The 19,440-nt window shown below is 45.6% G+C and overlaps 1 protein-coding gene and 1 long non-coding RNA gene across 4 annotated transcripts in view; one reads left to right on the top strand and one right to left on the bottom strand.

Moving 5' to 3' along the window:
- The window catches only part of Lats2 (large tumor suppressor kinase 2), a 52,394-nt gene extending 43,827 nt beyond the window's left edge, over nt 1–8,567 (bottom strand). For both annotated transcript variants that reach the window (XM_034498788.2, XM_076930935.1), the window contains exon 1: nt 8,346–8,567. The gene's annotated coding sequence lies outside the window, so the exon portion shown is untranslated. The remainder of the gene's footprint in view (nt 1–8,345) is intronic.
- An 85-nt stretch (nt 8,568–8,652) lies between these two features.
- On the top strand, nt 8,653–18,896 carry LOC117706080 (uncharacterized). 2 transcript variants are annotated; one of them, XR_013109343.1, is made up of 5 exons: nt 8,656–8,794; nt 13,038–13,139; nt 14,750–15,008; nt 17,196–17,370; nt 18,766–18,896. It is a non-coding gene; the product is annotated as an uncharacterized LOC117706080 (long non-coding RNA). The 2 variants fall into 2 exon arrangements; XR_004606460.2 differs by lacking the exon at nt 13,038–13,139 and having other exon boundaries at nt 8,653–8,794.
- The last annotated feature ends 544 nt before the right edge of the window (nt 18,897–19,440 follow it).

The following is a 19,440-nucleotide window of genomic DNA, read 5'->3' as shown; positions in this document are numbered from 1 at the left end:
TTTACCACCAAGGATGCTAGCAGACTACAGAGAAGTCACTAACCCTTTCAGACAATCAGGGAAGGCAAGGGCTATGAAGAAAGCAGTCATACAAAGTTCTGTTAAACCATATTTCATGTTAAGCCACATTTCCTGCCCATCCCAGTGCCAAGGCCCGGTCACAAGGCAACAAAGGAGGCCCTGGTGAGCTCAAGCCTTCCAAGCTTCCCCTGGAATTTGTTCTGAAACAGAGGCTGCTGAAGTCAGGAGGAAAAGGACTGGGGACCACGGGCAATCTTTTCCTAGTGCATACATCATTAAGCTAACAGTATTCACAAGGAACTCACATGCTCAGAAGCAGCAGCTCCACCAAGTGGCATGCCACTACCACCCCCGACCAAGCCCAATACCTAGGATCAGTATGATGGTCTGTATGTGCTCAGCCAGGGAGGGGCACTATTAGAAGGTGTGGCCTTGTTGGAGGAGGTGTGTCACTGTGGATGTGGGCTTTAAGACCCTCATCCTAGCTGCCTAGAAGTCAGTCTTCTGCTAGCAGCCATCAGATGAAGATGTATAACTCTCAGCTCTGCCTGCCTAGATGCTGCCATGCTCCTGCCTTAATGATAATGGACTTAATCTCTGAACCTGTAAGCCACTCTCAATTAAATGTTGTCCTTTATAAGAGTTGCCTTGGTCATGGTGTCTGCTCACAGCAGTAAAACCCTGACTAAGACAATCAGCTTGAGCAGCTTTTGGCCTTTCTACTGTGGGCTTATGTGGCCTCTGGCTTCTGTTTCACTTCTTAGGGCGTGATTCTTGCTCACTCATCCATGCCATGTGTGACAGCAGCCATCGCTCATTGCTAGGTACTCTTTGTGCAGATCTCCCAGAACTAACGCACGGTGCCTTTCAGGCTACGCTGGCACAGCTCAGGTCTATAATGAGGAGGAGTGAGTGTTCCACTCCAAGGCCTTGCTTCCCACACCAATGTTATCCTCCAGTCCTGGCAAGTGCATGGCAGCTGCTGAGACACCTTTGTGAGGACGGAACAGGAATGCGTTTCATTTCTATTACACATCAGCTCTTGCCCTGGGCATTTCCCAGGGCCTGTAAGCACAGACCTGTGCGCATACAGCCAACGCTGATACCACTTGCCATAACCTGGCACAGAGTCGGGCGGGAAGAGTCTAAATCAAAGGGATGGTAGAAACTAGACCAACTTCCAAGCACTGGAAAAACAGGAATAGTCCCAGCACATGTCCCAGAAGTGAGTGATCATGTGTACTCTGTAGAAAATGTGCATGATACTATCAAGGATAGTGACTGGTTGCTGTCCAGGTCCTCTGAGAGTGGCCTAGAGTCTTCAAATATGCTAAACATACTCTCAAATGAATGGTTATATTTGTGATATGAATCTTACCTCATACATGTAGGACTTTGGACCAGTGCACAAACTGAACATCTTACAAGGTGTCTCTCTCACTAGGAATTAAAACATGACCAGCCTGTGAAAAACTTTAAGCTTAAACTTTAAGACGAGAGACAGGCAAAATAATCAATTATTTAAGACCTGTATGAAATGTGTTAATGAAAATTTGACAAAAAAGCCAAGCATGGTGGTGTATACCTTTAACCCCAATACTAGAGAGGCAGGAATAAATGGATTCTAAATTCAAGGCTAGCCCGGTCTATAGAGCCAGTTCTAAGACAACCAGAAACCTATTTTGAAAAAAATGGGGGAAAAAAAAAAAAAACTCCAAAACTAAAAACCCCTTGGGCTCTAATCCAGGCTAGTATTTGGAGATAAAGATAAGTGGCTGAGGCTGACTGGAAGTGGTGATGTTCACAGGACAAGCTAGAGTGCACTACAGTGCACACATCTAAGGGCTCATCACAACAAGTAGGCACAAAGTTTTAATCAAGTCAGGAGACAAGAACCAGCCCAAATTCAGCATGGATAACATAAAAGCTGCAACGCTGAACACAGAAGCAGGTGTGTCCATGTGCCTCCTTTGTCAGTCAAGGTGGGAGGACGGTCTGAGGAGGAGAAAAGTCCATGAGAAAATGCCATCCAGTTGTGTTCCAAGCCCGCTCAACACAGACCTGCAGCCAGACACCAGGCTGCACATGTCTGAGCAGTGGCTTGGCCTCTGGAAGTGACCATGGCTCAACAGCCAGGGCAGAGTAGACTCTGAGATCCCATGTAACTTAAAAGCACCAGGTCTTCCCTCACTTCTAAATGGCACAGGCCTATACTCCACTGAGAACAAACTCACTGAGAACTGGCTCACTCCTACAGACAGTAACTTAACGGAACAACTGTCACTTCCACACCTACCCCAAGACACATCTGCCTAGATGATAGACCAGTGGGCTTTTCTGCAGTGTCTGAAATAGGCAGGAGCACTCTGTTCACCCCCTCTAGTACCTGACATATGACCACATACAGCCAAGATATACCTGTTTAAAAGCAGTCCTCCTACATCCTTAGCAGGTGCTGTAGGGCACAGAGAACTGGGCTGGGCAGGGAGAGCGCTCCATCCACAGCACTGCCCTTTCTCTGAGCATAACTCCAATGGGCAAACAGAGTGTAACTGTGTAGGGCCAGCCATGGTGGCACAGCCCTTTAATCCCAGAGGTAGAGGCAAGTGTATCTCTTTGAGTCCAAAGCTAGCCTAGTCTACACAGCAAGTTCCAGGCCAGCCAGAGATACATACTGTGACTCTGTCTCAAAAATGAACCAAAATAAAACAAAACCAAACAAGCAAATATATGTACGTATGTATGTATGTATGTATGTATGTATGTATGTTAAGGACAGTTCTCACAAGACCATCACAAAGCCTCACAGTCCACACCCTAGTGCTCAGGCCTAACACAGAAGTCCCATCATAGGTCACAGGGTAGATAGATGACTTTAAAGACATGGTGTTGAATGAAGTAGCTGCTTACAAAATATACTGTACCACCCCGCTCACGCTGCATGCCTAGAGTAAGCAAATCCAGAGACAGAACAGAGACTAACCACAAACAAGGAAACAGGAAGTGATGTCCTGATGCCTATGAGAAAATTTTAGGTAAGACAAATGTTATTTGCCTCAGTGTCAAGAATACATTTAATGTCATGAAACTAAACTATATATACTTACAAACAGACAGACAGACAGACACATACACACACACACACACACACACACACACACACAAATAATGGTTCTCTTTCTAAACCATCGTTCCTAGATCATTTTCCTGGCCCTAGACACTGGGTCCTAATAGTGAGGCAAAGTCCACTCTGACTGGAATCTAAACCCCAAGGGTGGCTCACACACCATTCTATCCCTCTGCCACTCCAAACTCAGACACAGAAACACACCTAGGAAGGACTTCCACACAACATCCCCATGTGTTCTGCAAACATTCCAGTTATAAAACCAGCCAAAGGACTGGCAGTGTGGCTCAGTGTACAGCACCCATGTAGCAAGCAGGAGGCCCTGAGTTCCAGCCATGGCAACTTCTACTGGCATAACCCACCCCTTCCCAAACAAACAAACAAACAAAACCAACCCAATGAAGTTGTGTGGATAGGAAGAGCAGGAGTTCAGAATCCTTGGCTACACTGAGTTTGTGGTCAGCCTGTGCTATATGAGACCTTGTCTCAAAATATAAACAGTTGACCCGAGCAGAAAAGGTCAAGACCCTCCTGTGTCAGAGTGGAGCTGAGCTAGGGACCTGGAACAGCAAGGGTCAAGTGTTCTGGTTCTGGCTGCCCTTTCCAGGCTCATGAACAATTTGAAGCACACACAGGCTAAGAGGATTCTTCAGTGACACCTCATAAATCTACCACCTGGTTTTCTTCAGTGTTTTGATTTTCTCCCCATCTCTCCCCAACATTTTGTAGGAAGTACTGGTCCTAGAACACCCCCCAGGTATTGTCTTTTTAAGAGGTTATGTTAAACAGCACCTACTGGTGTCCCTGGCCCTTGACAGAATCAGCTAGAAAGAAGCAGACTTTCAGTGTCATAAAGAAGAAAAGTTCTTGTCTCAGCTTGGAGACCTTGTATTTTAAGGTTTAGTTTGGAAACTAAACCTTAGTTTCATAGCCAAATCTTGAACTTTTAAATAAAATTTTTCATGGAAATACTCATCAGTCAAATGAAGACTACATCTGAGAATGAGCTACACTGAACTACTCCCACACCATTTTAACAAGACCTGACAGATGGGAATTTTTCCTTCATCAATAAGTCTATAAATATGACTCTTGGGAATATAAAATAAGTAAATCCAGCTTTTGAAATTTTTTAGCAATAACAATTGATTTAAATATATTTTAGAGTAAAGAAGACACTGAAACTGAAAACCATAAACAACTAAGTAACTCACACCTGTAATCCCAGCCCTCAGGAGGCCAGCCTAGTCTACACAGTGAGTTACAGGCCAGCCAGGGCTTCCCAATGAATCCCTACCTCAAAGCAAAGCAAAACAAAAGACCCCAAACAAACAAAAAATCTGCAACAAATCAGGAAGCAAAACCACTTCACTGCAAAATGAAAGCCCATAACCAAACGCTCTGCTGAGCTGGGCGGCTACCAACAACTGAGTGCACATTGTGAGCATTCCTTCCATGCTTCCTACCAAACCCAGCTCCAGTCCTCCCAGATCCAGGAGAACACTAGCAGATGTGAGAGAATTCTTACTCTCCACAGTTTCTCCTCATGCTTTCCAATCCCACACAGGCTGCAAACACACATCAAACATCAACTAGCGAACCAGCCAAAACCTGTACCTATACACAGGTTGGCTCTATTTTATTGAGGTTCTGTTGTTTGTTTACACTTGTTTGTGTGTGTGAATGTCACAGTACACCTCAGAAGGCAGAAGACAACTTACAGGAGTCAGTTCTTTCCTTCTACCATGTAGGTTCTAGGGACTCAAACTCACGTCATTAGATTTGGGCTATCTTGCCAGCCTTGCCTGTGACACAATCACACTCACAGTCCACCTGCCTCAGCTCCCCTGCACTGGAATGGCAAATGTTTGCCATGCTGCTCCTGTTTCCCTTCATTTGTTTATATGTTTGGCGGGGGGAGGGGAGCATATTTTAAAACAGCATTTCTTAGATCAAAACTTCCACTTAGTAAAATCACATTCCCCAGGCTGGAGAGATGACTCAGTGGTTAAAAGCACTGACTGCTTTTCCAGAGGTCTTGAGTTCAATTCCCAGTAACCACATGGTGGCTTACAACCATCTGTAATAAGATCTGATGCCCTCTTCTGGTGTGTCTGAAGACAGCGATAATGTACTCAAATAAAAAATAAAAAAATAAATAAATAAATAAATAAATAATTTTTTTTAAATCACATTCCCACTGTAAGTAACTAGCAAAGATGAAACTAAATCAGAGAGGCCAGGCCTTGAGCCAGACACTAAATGTCAGATTTATATACCACCACATAGATGTATCACCTGAGTCCTACCTACACCAGAAAGTCACAGGCTAAGACTGCCTTTCATAAGAAGGGTCTCCCTAAGGAAAGCAGTAACTATATTCTTAGAAATTCAGGAAAACACTGTTTCCCCACTGTCCAATAATCAGGTCACCATAAGACCTTGGTGAGTCTATGTGCAGTGACCACAGTGGACAAGTGTTCCCTGCAGAATCTAAGAGCAAGCACCTGAAGAGGACAGGACAGACCACCTCCATCAGCGCTCCACATCTGAGCAAGCTTGGCCTCCTCTAAACCCACCCCTCTCCAAGGTCTCCATAATGTACATTCTATTAAAGAACCCCAGAGGGGAATCAACCTAGCTCAAATGTGTGTGCTCACCTGCCTGTTTTAATGCAAGAGCATGACTCTTTCAGGTCTAAGATCACATTCTACACCAACAGGAAAAGCTGAAAGGCAACGGCTGATGGAGGAGTATGGAGCTGCTCTTGGGAGCCTCGACTTCTGTGTAAAAGCTTGAACACAGGAGAGTGAAGAATGTATCCAGGCAGTCAAACAATGCTGGGGAGAGGGTAGGTGCTGTCTGGGGACTTTTAATGTTTACAAAATAAATACAATAAAACAGGAAAAAGACCAGGGGAGGTGGGATGGTGTTGATTAGTAATGGAAAGTGTTAGTCCTCAGTATTCCTACCTCAGATAACTGCAGGGAGGCAGAGGGGTTCATATTCTAAACGCAGGCCTACTTCATTCAAAGCCAACTTCCACTCTTCAAGGTCTGTACCACCCTAACTGATTTAGAGATCTGCAGGGTCTGCAAAGGTATCTTAGCAATCAGGGTTAACAAGAAATGCAAAGTCCTGCTATGAAACATGACACTTTTCATTCTTCCTCCAAAAAAATCCTATGTATGTCAAATATTGGCACACAAACAAAAAGTACTTGTTAATTAAATTTACAAAAAAAATCCACCACTCTCACAATTAAGTTGACACAGTCTAGACATTAACCAACATAAAGTACTTGCCAAGTGAACGGCAAGCATTAAGCAGTGCCAAATTTCCCTCCTAATTTTAGCATCTCCACCAATTATCTTTACTTCCAACATTACTGTTTTATTATAGCTTCAAGATGAAACAATAAATCAAGTAGCATTTGGCTTAAAAGCATTGAGAGAGCAGTTAAATAACATCCAGGGATATGAGCAGCCCAAGCAGGTCCTTAAAAATTTGGGGTGCCCCTCAGAAGGTGACACGACAGTTGTGCCTTTACACCACCCTGAACTCCAGCTGCTCCAGAGAACACACCAAGCAAAAGGATTTTTAGAAGGACTGAGATTTCTGGGAAGCTGACCTACTCCTGTGGACTGGAACATATCAACTGTTTGAAGAACACATTTGCAGCCATGACAATATAAATGCATTAAATGTATAATCTGTAGTCCTTCAAGCAATACCATTTTTAAATAGTATGGAATATTGCTGAAAAGATTCGCGTTATTATAAACATGAAATAAATATAAAACGTTGTGTTGATCTAGGTTTCCCAATACAAACAGAACACCCTAAACCCCCGCGTTATCCTCCCGGACACGGCTCCCCAATAGCTTTGGTACGAGCTTAGTGTCGATTTACCAGCTCCAACCTCCATTCCATTCTCCAGTGGGTTTTAGGAGCCTAGGGCAGGCTATTTACAACATAGCATTTAAAATAACAAGGCATTTTATTGTAAACGTGTTCCCCGCCCACCACTGAAAGTCCCTCCCACCAAAGCCGTGATTCACTTAAGAAATACCGACAGATCGAATTTTACACTTACACTATTCCAACTAGATGTCGAGGCTAAAGAATAACTCTCAGTTCAAAACTTCAGATTCTGTAATTCTGTTCTAAGTGCATAGCAGCCTCTGTTGGAACCATGTGACGCTGACATTTTGAAATGTGGTAAAAGTTAAACAATTTCAAAGGAACCATGGTGAATTCGTTCAACAGCGATTTCTATACCTGGATAACCAGACAAAAGTTTACAAGAGGCTGAATACTGTAATGTATTGTTAATTATAGTTAAGTTAAAACAGGCTTTCTAAGCAGCGTCTGCATTCCTGTGCCGGAAGTTTTTTGTAAGCGCCTTATTACAATAGTTGCTAAAAGGGAAAATCACAAAAAAATAGCCTTGTCTCCAGATTTAGCACTCAAAACTGGTGAGCATCATTTACAGACCTAACCTGGGGTTAAACTAAAAATACGGAGCAAGATTTGGTACAAATTCCCTAATAAACCGCTACAATTCGGGCAAGCAGGAGAAATTTAAAGGCGTCAAAAGTCCTCGCTCAAACTTTTGTCAACAAAATCTGCACGTCCAGTTCTCGCCTGCTCACAGGCATGTTTTCACCCTGCGGCCTCCAGCACGCCGCTGGTGGCCGAGGTCGCCGGGTGAGACCCTGGCCACGCAGGCGAGGCTCGTGCGTGCCTGACCAGGGCTGGGGACGGGCGCTACGGACTCAGGCCGTGGAGCCGCGGCGAGGAGGAGCAGCGGAGGCCGGCCCGGGAGAAGTTGGCTCAAGAGAGGCGTTACGCAACCGCCCCGCACCGACCGCCGGACGGCGTTGCCCCGGACCGGGCACCGGGCGGGCACTGCGCCGCCGAGGGCCCGAGGTGCAGCGCGCAAGGCCGCGAGCGCGCGTGATGGACGGCGCGGCGCACGGAGGCCCAGGCTGGGCGGGGTCGGCGCCGCGGGACTCGGGGTCTGGGCCTCCGGACGCCGACGCGCAAGCACAACAAAGCCGCCCCGCCGCCGCCACCCGCTGTCCCGCACCCGCTCGGGACCCACCCGACGGGTTGTCCGTGTCCCGCACGGCGGCTCGCCCGTGGGACCGGGCGGAGCCCTGTCCCGACAAACTTCCCGGCCGCGGCCCCTCACCTCCGGGAGCGCTCTACACCCTCGGCGGCGTCCTGGCCCGCGGCTCTGGGACTTCGCGCGCCGGGAGACCCGGCGCTGGTGGCGGCAGTGGCTGTTGACCCCGAAGGGTCGGGGGAGCCCGTGGAAGCGGCGGCGGCGCTGGTGGCGGCGGCTCCATCTTCCCGGGGCGCTCACGCCGCGGTTCCGAAGCGCAGACCCGAGCGGGACATTCGCTACATTGTTGGCATTCCACGAGCGTCACGTGACCCCTCCTCCCGCGTCACTCCCGGCCGCATACCAGCCCGGGCGGGGCGCCCGCGGCCTTGCTCCCCGGCGCCCGCTCCGCCCCGCCGGCCGCTTCCTGCGCCCCCTGGCCCGGCCGCCACCTGCCCAGCGCTGGGCTCGCGTCGGAAGTCGGCAGCCCGGGAGCGCCGGTTTTCCCAAACGCCTTGTACCAGTCGGTGAGAAAAGTAAGTTCCCAGGCCCCGGTGCCAGCCACGGAAAGTGCAGCGGGCTGTTGAGACCCGGGCATCAAATAAAAAAACTAGGACGCCTGACAGCCCGAGATTAATAGGACGCAGGTTAACCAGCTCCCTCCCCGGTCACATTTTAGAAAAGTGCCTTATAGTTTTATAATACACATCAGTGGTGCACGAACCAACCAGGGAGACCGGCGTTTTTACACTTCGGCCACTCCTTTATCCTCCATTTGGGGATTTGGTCCAGGGACAGACGCTGGAGAAATGCAGCGTGGAAGCCAAGTCCTTCGTTTACTATTGGCTGTCTAACAGCACACTCCCCACCACCTACGGTCTGTGGTAAGTGATGGTGAGGACTAATAGTCTTAAAAGTCAACCCGGTTTCCTCCTCTTTAACAAGCGTGATATTTGAAGTTTCAATTCCGGAAGAAATTCACAAGAGTGAAGATCATTTGTACCAGTTTTTATTTTTGTCCTCAGGAAGGAGCTCATGTCCTCTCTCCTGTGCCAAATTCAGGCAGTATTATCAGAGGGACCCTTGTCAGGACTGTTGTAACTGCCACACCAGCCTTTAGTCCTGGACTGCCTCTCACCCCGCCCCCCACTTCTCTAATTCCCTTAAGGCTTCTTCCAGAGAATCTTCTCTGAGTTCTCATTTTCTTGTCCTTTGAACTTTCGTAATTAAGCCTCCTGCAGATTAGCCTCGTTTTCTGTGTGTCCTGGTTGTCCTGGAACTCACTTTGTAGACCAGGCTGGCCTCGAACTCAGAAATCTGCCTGCCTCTGCCTCCCAAGTGCTGGGATTAAAGGCATGTGCCACCACTGCCCGGCTCTGCTTTTATTAAAAAGCTGAAGGTAAACTGTCAACATTTAATTTTTTTTAGATTTATTTATGTGTACAAGTATTTTGCTTGAATGTAGGTATGTGCACCACATGTGAGCCGGGTGCCTGTGAAACCCAGCACTCAGGAGCTGTCAGCAGGAGGATCGGGTACAGCCTCAGCTACAGAGTGAATTCTAGTCCAGCTTTGAGGCCAGTGAGACCCTATCTTTAAGATAGTAATAATGATAATAATAGAAAAGTATAGTATCTGGACATAGTGATTCTAGGTGATATTTTTGTCTTCTATCTTTTGATACATCAATAGGAGGATAGCCAACAACAAAAAATATTATAAGTACACTTACATGATGTATGTAGCTGAGGAGAGAGAGAACACAAGGCCAGCTGAGCACAGCATCATCTTTAGTGGCAAAATTACCATGTATAGATTGACATTTTATCTGTGTGTGCTGTGATGTAGCCTAGAGTAACGGTCTAGACATACACTTTGTCTCATCCAGTCTTCAGAGGAACCATATATTAACCCTTTCTGATAGAAGAAGACCGTGAAGTGCCGAGAGACAAGTCGTTTGCCCAGGATCAGAGAGCTGAGATTCGAATCTGGGTCGATCTAACTGCAGAGCTTAGGAGCACTGAATTACAAGGCTCTCTTCAGGTAATCACAAGAAGTCGTGATTACAATGTACTCATAAATACGGAAACAAGCCAAATTAACCCCTTTACGCTTGTAGTGTTCTTGGCTTGTTGTTGGGTTGCTGAGGATAGAAGCCAGGGCCTCACAGGTGCTAGGCAGGCACTATGTCACTAAGCTGTCCCCCAGCAGTGTCTGAAGAGAGAATGAGTGTGACTGAAAGAAGAAATGTCTGCAGATGGAGGAAGAGAGGAGCACAAGAACCCTCTCTTTGTTTCACTCAGAGACATCTGTCATAGACCTGGCTGGGGCTGGGCTTCAACTCTCCAGTGAGACAAAGTAAAGATAGGATAGTTTAGGGTCCACCCAAGGAGAATGTCCCCCAAGACTGACACCCTGCTCATGTTGTCTCTGAGTGCACAAATCCTGATTATTGACTCAGCCTCCTTCGTGTCGTGCGTGTCTGGAGAGCAGGGTCTAGTCTTCAGGCGCATTCTTGTCTCCTTGTTTGTCACCAGTGTGATGGAGACTCGTCGGATTTGTCTCACTGCAAAGCTGTTCTCTCTAGACAGTCATGAAAATATACAGCAGGATCAGATCGTGAAAGGCCTGGGTGCCTGGGAAGAGGCGTGCCACACTGGTCCGTCTCATTAGGAGTTGGTTTTTCCTCATATGTTTTGTCTCTCATTAACCGGGCCACAGCTTCCTGCACAACAGGAAGCTATAAAGAACCTTCTAACTGACAAGCACATCAAATAAACTTTAAAGCCATCTTTACTGTGTTCAATATCAGAGTTTAAATATGAATCATTTCTGCTCAAGTATGGTGATGCAAACCCACAATCCCAGCCCTTAGGATGCTGGGGTAGGGAGACTGAAAGTTCCAGGCCATCTTGGACTATATCAGGAGACCTGTATGAATGCATGAATGAAATATTATCTGTTTCTGAATCAGCTTCAAGGAACTCCTACTCTGTTTATCTTTGGCTACTTTGGTTCAAAGGTGTTGAGCTTTGAGAGAGAGTTAACCATATCCCCTTTGCTGGTTAGCTCCTGTGTTTCCATGATGCCTTGAGCTCCTTTTGAAAACTTTTTTTTGGGTTTTTTTGTTTGTTTGTTTGTTTGTTTTTTTTTTTTTTTTTTTTTTTTTTTGGTTTTTCGAGACAGGGTTTCTCTGTATAGCCCTGGCTGTCCTGGAACTCACTCTGTAGACCAGGCTGGCCTCGAACTCAGAAATCCTCCTGCATCTGCCTCCCAAGTGCTGGGATTAAAGGCATGCGCCACCACTGCCCAGCTTATTTCTTTTTATTCTATATGTATGGGTGTTTTACCTGCATGTATGTCTGTGTACCATTTTCATGCAGTGCCCAATAAGGCCTGAAGAGGGACAACAACCCCCTGGGCTGGAGTTGCAGATGGTTGTAAACCAATCGCATCTAAAATAGGCCAGCCTTCAAGCTGCAGAATTTGACTCTTAATCCCAATGACAACAGGAAGTATTTATAGGACATTCTATCTGCAGAGAATTGCTTGGTGGATGGAGAACACTCCCCATGTTTTGACAAACAGAAGGTAGAGTAGAAATGGAAAATGGAAGACATTTTTCACTCTTCTGTTGGCTTTCCCTCTGCCTCTGTTTTCTTCAGTTAGGCGATGGCTCCTTTTCTTCTCTCCTATTAGAAGTCTGTAGTTGGTGTGGTGGCGTAGGCCTTTAACCGGACACATGGGACAGAAAAGCAAGAGGCACTCGGTTCAAGGTCATCCTCTGCCCCATAGCAAGTAAGATGAAGTAAGATGGTATCTTTTAAAAAAAAAGGCCAAAAAAAAAAAGGGGGGGGCTGGTGTACACCTCAGCAGGTAAGGGGCTAACAGCAAGCCTGGTGACCCGAGTTCAGTCCTGGGATCCTCATGGTAGATAGAGAGAACTGACTGCAGTGTTGGGCGCACACAAGGACAGGCAGGCAGGCAGGCAGGCAGGCAGACAGACAAATACACGTGAATTTTTTTGTTTTATTTTAAAGAAAAGCCAAAACAGGGTTGGAGAGATGGCTCAGTGGTTAAGAGTTCAATTCCCAGCAACCACATGGTGGCTCACAACCATCTGTAATGTGATCTGATGCCCTCTGAAGACAGCTACAGTGTATTCATATACATAAAATAAATAATTATTAAAAAATAAAAATTGTGATGGTTTGTACATGCTTGGCCCAGGGAATGGCATTATTAGAAGTTGTGGCCCTGTTGGAGTAGGTGTGTCACTGTGGGTTCAGGCTTTAAGACCTTCATTTTAGCTACCTGGAAGCCAGTATTCTGCTTGCAGCCTTCAGATGAAGATGTAGAACTCTCAGCTCCTCCTGCACCATGCCTGCCTGGACACTGACATGTTCCCACCTTGATGATAATGGACTGAATCTCTGAACCTGTAAACCAGCCCCAATTAAATGTTGTCCTTATAAGAGTTGCCTTGGTCATGGTGTCTCTTCAGAGCAGTAAAACCCTAAGACAAAAATTTAAAAAAAAAAAAAAAAAAAAAAGAAAAGACAAAACAACACCAATTCGAATCTTAACCCAGGGCCTTTCAAACACTGTCCCACTGAGGCCCTTAGCCACATTTAAGTATTTTTCTCAGCAATGAAACAGTTTGGACATCAGGGCTAAATTCCTAGGATATCAGTTCTCACACTTGTCTTGCAGTTTTAAAGTGTGAACTCTTCCCTGATTTTAAATGATTTCTAATAGCTTTACTTGTAATTGTTATAGAGAGAGACCGCCTTAGAAAATGCACACAAGCTTCCTGTGTGTAGCTGGGGCAACTCAGGACCCCACAGACCTGCTCGTCCGGATGCCTCTAGTCATGCTCAGGTATTTTCATTTTCCAAATAGCCTCTGTGCTTCTCAGATGAGTGATAACATATGGAGTTGCATAAATCAGCCTTGCTCAATGAGCTAAGGCTTGTTCCCAGGAAAGCTCACAGCAGCGGCCTCATGAAGATGGAATCACATTCTGATTTAAACAATTCTTTTGACAGTTTAGGTTAGTAAGAGACAGAGTTAGTCAGGAAGAGAGTCTCCTAACACCTCCCCCTTTGAACTCCCCTGGTGCTGCTGATCGACTTTATTTGAATATTCCTTATTATATTTATGGTTGGCTGCAGCTTCTGTGTCACACCCAGTTCTGTATCTGGAAAAGTTCCACTGAAAAGGTGATACTTTACTTTTGTGTATTTTAAAACCTTCCATTAAAAACGTAAAACAAGAGGCTGAAGAGATACTGACTGCTCTTCTAGAGGTCCTGAGTTCAATTCCCAGCAACCACAGCTCACAGCCATCTGTAATGATATCCTATGCCCTCTTCTGGTGTGTCTGAAGACAGAGACAGTGTACTCACATACATTAAATAAATAAATGAGTCTTTTAAAAGACAACAACAACAACAAATATAAAACAAGGCACAGGGGTGGGGTGCACACCTTTAATCCCAGCACGGAAAGGCAGAGGCAGAAGGATCTCTGAGCTCAAGGCACCTTGGTCTACAGAGTGATTTCCTGGCCAGTGAGGCCCTATCTAAATGATAACAAAAACACAAAACAAGCCAGAGAGGTAGCACAGTGGTTAAGAGCAATGGCTGCTCTTCCAGGGAGCCTACTACCTACCTGGAGGCTCACAACTGGATGTAACTCAGTTCTGGGGGATCTGATATCAATTTCTGATCTCTTCAGGCACCAGACACAAAAGAGATGCACAGACATACATAATTTAAATACATAAAATGAATTTAAAAAGAAAAAGAATGAAACAGGCCGGGTTTGGTGGAACATGCCTTTGATCCCAGCACCTGGGAGGCACAGGCAGGTAGATCAGGGTGAATTCCAGGTCAGCTTGGCCTGCATAGTGAGTTCCAGGCCAGTTAAGGTTACATAGTAAGATCTAGTCTCAGAAACAAACAACAAAAACATAAAACAATGAAATAGTATCTCTGGCCTACTGTGGTCTCAAACTTCTGGGCCCAAACAGCCTACGTCTCCCAAATCCTGGAGCTACATGCTGTTACCTTCAGCTGGCTCATTAAAACCATTTTGTTTGTTCATTTATTTTTGGGAGAGGGTCTCATGTAGATGAGCCTGAACTCCTGTTCCCCATCCCCTCCACTTGCTGCTACATACATGTGTGCTGCCATACCTGCTAAAAATTTTAATGTACTGTTTTGTAACAAACATTGGTAAACTTTATGAAGAATAAGTTTAAGAGTTTGTCTTATCACAGTTTCTGTAACAAAATAAACATTTCTGAGTCACTTGGGAGGATCCTGCTAACCTAAATCTATCAAAAATATTTGACTGTATAATTGAGTGTAAAAGAACCGATTTCGTGATCTATTTTTAACTCCGAATGAAAAAAAAAAAAACCTGTGAGCGAGGTGCTGTTTGGGTTGCTAACTGTTACTTTAGCAGCTGTTTGGCTTTATCTACCAGATACCAGATCAGAAAAAGAAAAATGAAGTGTGTTAACATTCGATGCTCGAAAAACATGGCCAGAAGAAAGCCAGGAAGAGACCGTGATGAGTCCACTCCAGGGCAGAAGTGGGTGCAGGCCTGTGAGGCCCTGGCTGCCAGATTCCAGAGCAAAGGGAAGCAGTTGCTGCAGATCGCATTTGATTATGGATAATTGAAGGCCAAGAAGAGTTGGAACTGGGCGAATGCCCCAGAACTAATCCCTTTCAAAAGGACAGAGGTGAGAGGAAGGATCAGAATGTGAAATAAAACTACTTAGAAAGGGAAAGGGGCTGAGACAAAGTCAGGAGGAAAGCTGGTATTTAAGGCATGCAGAGAATGGACTCTGAGAGAGTTGGGAGGAGATTAGAGCCGGGGATAGGAAGTAAAAACAGAGTGGGCAGAAGAGATGACATAGCTCTGTGGTTAAGCACTGTCAAAAGCTAACGAGCCCGGTAGTGTATGCCTGTGGTCCCTAGCTACCCACGATACTAAGGCAGGGGGTTCCTTTGAGCACAGAAATTCAAGGTCTGGGGGTAATGGAGACCCTGAATAAACAGACCACAACCACCCCCATCAGCTACAAAGTTGGACACAGTGGGCACACCTGTATTTCCAGCACTTAGAAAGCAGAGGCATGAGAATCAGGAGTTCAAGGTCAGCCTTAACTACATAGTTCAAAACTAACCTGGGCTACAAGAGGAGACCCTGTCTAAAAAAAAAAAAAAAAAAAAAAAAAAAAAGCAAAACAAAGCACAAGACAAACAACTTTTAAAAAACCTATCACCTGACGTGAAGAGGAAGGAACAGGGACTCTAGTGCCTCCTTCGTGCCTTTTTCCCAGCTGTTGAGAAGTGAGCCAAGCTCCTCCACACATCTGCCACTAGGTACTACACCAAAGACCAACTGAATGAACCCTCCATGTCTACCCATAGTACTCTTTCTGTTTGTTTCTCTGTGTGTGTGGCACTCAGTACTGCTTCTCACCTCACTTTTTTTCTTTATGATTATTTGACATACGCCTAGTTCATCCCATAAAGTGTGTGTTCTGTGAAGACGGTATGTTTGCTGTTCACCACGATGCTCAGTCTCAGCACTGAGGCTGAAACTCACAAGCTACGTCATTCATGGCTAAGTGAAAATGTACTTCCAACATAAGCAGAGTCAGGTGTACTGATAAACACCTGAGGTCCTAGTCAGCCCCGAAATCACGAATGAGAACTAGTGCTATAACTGCTGTGTGACTGAGCTGCCATGTTTAGTGGCTTGGAATATTAAATGCACTTGCCACTTGGAATTTTCAGCTCTTGGTGGTTTGGGGGACGCTAGCCCATCGTGGATTAAGATCGATATCTGTGCCACAAATGGAGTCACTGGAGCAACAGAAACCAACTTCCCTCAAATTCACACAGGCTGAAGATCCAACAGCAAGGTGTGGAGAAGATGGTGCTGACAAGCTGAATCTACTTCAGCCTCTTCTCCCAGTCCACATAGCCTTGGTGTCTTGGTGTCTTAGTTAGGTTTCTATTGCTGTGAAGAGACATCATGACCAAGGCAACTCCTATAAAAGACAACATTTAATTGGAGCTGGTTTACAGTTCAGAGGTTTAGTCCATTATCATCATGGTGAGAAGCATGGCAGCATGCAGGCAGACACGGTACTGGAGAAGGAGCTGAGAGTTCCACATCTTGATCCACAGTCAGCATAAAGAGATTGTATACCACACTGGGCATAGCTTGAGCATGGGAGACCTCAAACCCCACCCCCTAGTGACACATTTCCTCCAAGGCCACACCTACTCCAATAAAGCCACACCTCCTAAGAATGCCACTCCCTATGGCCAAGCATTTAAACACATAAGTCTATGGAGGCCAGCCTATTCAAACCACAACACTTGGGTAGTCTTTTCCATGTCTGTGGCCACTGCCTGTGTTTCTCAACATGATTGTTTCTGTGCTTGTCTGCATATGCTTTGTATTAGGACATGGTCATGCTTGATCAGGGCCTGCCCTGATGGCTTCAGTTTGACTGCATCTATACAGACCCTATCTGTAAATAAGGTGATATTTTGAGGTACCAAGGGTTAGGATGCCAACATATGCACTTTGGAAGGACACAGGCCCACCCATCATGAGGGTGAATGGAGCAAGTCTGGTCCATTGTCTGTTTTATATAGCATATGGGCTAAGAATTATGTTAAGATTTATAAGTTATTGGGAGAAGAAAATCAAAAGAAGAGAAGCATTTCATGACCCATGAACAGAATGTGCAATCTATATTGCAGTGCCTATGACGCAAGCCATAACTGGAACAGGGCCACACACATCCAACCTCATATCTCCCGTGGCTGTTTTCTCTTTACAGCAGATACTATTGCAACATATATGGCCTATAAAACCCTAAATATTTGCTGTCTGTCCTTTACAGAAAAAAATTACCAACCTCTGCTCCAGAGCAGCGACAACAGTCGTGGAAATCTATGAATGGGATGGAGAGTCATTGAGGATGCAAGATCAACAGTGTGGCAGGAGACAGAGCAGGAAGGGGATCTTGTTTCTCTCACATCCCCTACCCCTACCTACATTACCATACAGCCCAGGAGGTGCCCAACTTTTTTTTTTTTTTTTTTTTTTTTTTTTTTTTTTTTTTTTTTTGTTTTTTCGGGACAGGGTTTCTCTGTATAGCCTTGGCTGTCCTGGAACTTACTTGGTAGACCAGGCTGTCTTCAAACTCAGAAATCTGCCTGCCTCTGCCTCCTAAGTGCTGGGATTAAAGAACCGGCGGTGCCCAACTTGTATTAAACTAATATACAAATGTTTAGCCTACAAATTTGAAAGGAAAAAAAAAACAACTTTTTTTCCCCTGTGAAAATGACTATACTGATGAAATGAGACACATATAAAAGCCAAATCCAGGCTGACCTGCTAGACCATCACTCTCCCACCTCGTTGATAACGAGGCCAACCTTCAAGGGCAGGGTGACGCCTAATGTCAGTTAAACCCCAGGGTCCCCTATGCTATGATTTGGATGCATCTTCACAAAAGCTCATGCTGTAAACTGAATCCCAAAAGCATCTGGTGATGGCATTTAGTGGTGGGGCCTTTGGAAACTGATTAGAGTTAGATAAGAAAAAGAGGACCAAGTCCCTTGTCTTAATGACAGGAGGAAGGGAATCCTGCATCTTCAGGGGTACTCATTTGCGAGGATGACCAAAAGCCGTTTGGGGAGGAAAGGGTTTTTGTTTTTTAATAGCTTACAGTCCATGATGAAGGGAATTGGAAGGAACTCAGGGCAAGAATTGAAGCATCAGCCATGGAAGAGCACTGACCTGCCTTCCATGGCTCATTTCAGCCTGTTTTCATATACTGCTCAGGGTCCTGTGCCCAGGGATGGCACTACACAAGGAACTGGGTCCTTCCACATCAATCATTAATCAAGACAATGCCCACAGGCTGGAGAGACAGCTCACTGGTTAAAAGCACTGGCTTCTTTTGTAGAGAATCCAGGTTCTATTCCCAGCACCCACATGATGTCTCACAAGCATCTGTAACTCCAGTCCCATGGGATCTGATGCCTTTTTCTAGCCTTTGCTGGCATCAGGCATATAGGTGATATACAGATGTACTTGCAGGCAAAACACACACATTAAATAAAGAAACCATTATAAAAAGAGCTGGGCTGGGGTGGCACATGCCGTTAAGCCCAGCAATCAGGAGGCAGAAGTAGGTTGATCTCTGGGTTCAAAGCCAGCCTGGTCTACAGGGTGAGTTCTAGGACAGCCAGGGCTACATAGAGAAACCATGTCTTGAAAAACCAGAAAAAGGGAGGGAGGGAGGAAGGAAAGAAGAAGGAAAGAAGGAAAGAGGGAGGAAGGAAGAAAAGTCCTCACAGACTTGCCTACAGGCTAATCTGATGTAGGCAATTCCTCAATTCATGGTTTTATGTTTGGTTTTTTTTTGTTTTTGTTTTTGTTTTTTTCATTTTGTTTTTCTCCAGGTTCCTCTAGCTTGCACCAAGTATGGCAAGCTGCTATAATTCCCCTTCACCATGATGGATGCAGTAAGAGGCTCTGGACAGATGCTGGTACTCTGTGGATTTTCAAGATTATGGAAAATAAATGTCTTTATAAATTACCCAGGCTCTAGTGATCTGAGTAAGAACGTGAACAGGAGGCAAAGAAACAGCCAATCAGTTAAGAGTGCTTACTGCGCGCACGCACACGCGCACACACACACACACACACACACACACACACACACACAAACCAAACAAACAAAAAACCCCAAAATCAACAACCCTCCCAAAAAAAGCCCAAAAAACCTCCAATGTACAAACCAGACTACTATGACACCTGCCCATCTGGTGATGATGTACACCAGACCCATCATCTTTCTTTCTGAAGCCCTTTGCATGTTTTCTGGAATGTTATTTCCTCCATCCCTCAAACTCAGTTGATCCCAGCACACTGTGTCTGGCACAGCAGCAGAGAAGATAGAGATGACTTCTTTGAAGAACTGCTTAGTTTAGGAGAGAAAGTGGGTAGAGCAGCTTTTCCAGGGCCGTGGGCCACCAAGCCATCAGACTCAACTAAGAGAATGGACAAATGGAGACACTAGGAAGCCCAGTGGGTGTGAGTGGGCCTTTCTGTCTGCCAGCCTGCTGCTTGAGTCT

The sequence above is a fragment of the Arvicanthis niloticus genome, chromosome 3 (assembly GCF_011762505.2).
Source record: "Arvicanthis niloticus isolate mArvNil1 chromosome 3, mArvNil1.pat.X, whole genome shotgun sequence".
Lineage (NCBI taxonomy): Eukaryota > Metazoa > Chordata > Mammalia > Rodentia > Muridae > Arvicanthis > Arvicanthis niloticus.
This window is presented reverse-complemented; position numbering and strand designations above follow the sequence as displayed.